We start from the raw sequence: 1,276 nt of genomic DNA, 5'->3' as shown, positions 1-1,276 counted from the left end.
TTCCGAATACACTTTCGGGCTCTTAACATTGATAAAAGACTAGTATGATGATTCTAACGATCACCATAAATAATAACTGTTCCTTGATCTGGCAGAGTAATTCTGATCATCTTCTTATTACAAACAATATTGGCCTGATGTTCTGCCAACCAATCCATACTCACTACTACATCAAAGTCTTTCATCGACATAGGGAATAGTCGAATCGATAACTCACACCCCTCAATAACAATAATACAATTATTGAATACTCTAGTAACAAATTCTTGACTATTAGTAGTGTCAACTACTAATTGATCATCAAGGAGCACAGAATTCAAGCATGCAGATTGAGCAAATGATGGTGATACAAATGAAAAATTTGCACCAGAATCAAACAACACCTTAACACGTATAGAATTCAGTACAAAGGTACCTGTTACCACRTCGGGGGTAGTTTCTGCCTCGTTCTTTGTCATTTGAAACGATCTGCCTCTGGCTCCACTCTGGCCTCCCCTCGGTACACTAGGCCTTCCACGATTACTWGGAGCATTTCCTCCCATTGTCAAATGAGGAGCTCTTAATTGTGGACAATTCGGTCGGATATGGTYAAGTGAATTGCACTGAAAACATATTTTGGGTGTAGTGCAATCCCTTGACAGATGCCCTACCTTTCCACATCGATAGCATCTCTTTGGTTYAGATGGACAATTCCCTTGATGCACCTGCTGACACCGTGGACAAGTCCCAACAGGTGACRGCTGTAGAGCACGGTTATCTGATTTAATAAACTTGGGTCTTCGAAAACTAACTRAAGACCCCTCCCACTTTCTTTTCTCTATTATTTTCTCTTCACCTTGCCGATTCTTGTTTCTTTCAGTAACTTCGGCAACATTCAAGGCTAAAGAGAAAGTTTCATGGTTCATAGCAATCACGAACTCCCGGATAAAGGGTTTCAATCCCCAAATGTACCTTTCCACCTTTCAAGATTCTGAAGAAACATAATGTTCCGCGAAAAGAGAAAATTCAATAAATTTCTCGGTATAATCCCGCACAGATCTATTCCCTTGTTCCAACTTAAGAAAATCTTCTTCCATCTGTCTTACTGCTGTCGTAGGACAAAATTGTGTTTTGAATTTATTCACAAATTCTTCCCAAGACATTGATTATAGTTTATTTGGTTGTGCCGAGGACTCCACATCCCACCAATATAAGGCATTAGATTTGAGCATAGATACTGCAAATCTAACCTTATCTTCTTCAAAACACCTACTAGTGTTAAATACCGACTCAATCT

The sequence above is a fragment of the Cynara cardunculus genome, assembly GCF_001531365.2.
Source record: "Cynara cardunculus var. scolymus isolate 2C chromosome LG 4, CcrdV1, whole genome shotgun sequence".
NCBI classification, from domain to species: domain Eukaryota; kingdom Viridiplantae; phylum Streptophyta; class Magnoliopsida; order Asterales; family Asteraceae; genus Cynara; species Cynara cardunculus.
The sequence above is the reverse complement of the archived record's forward strand: the minus strand, read 5'-3'. Positions refer to the sequence as shown.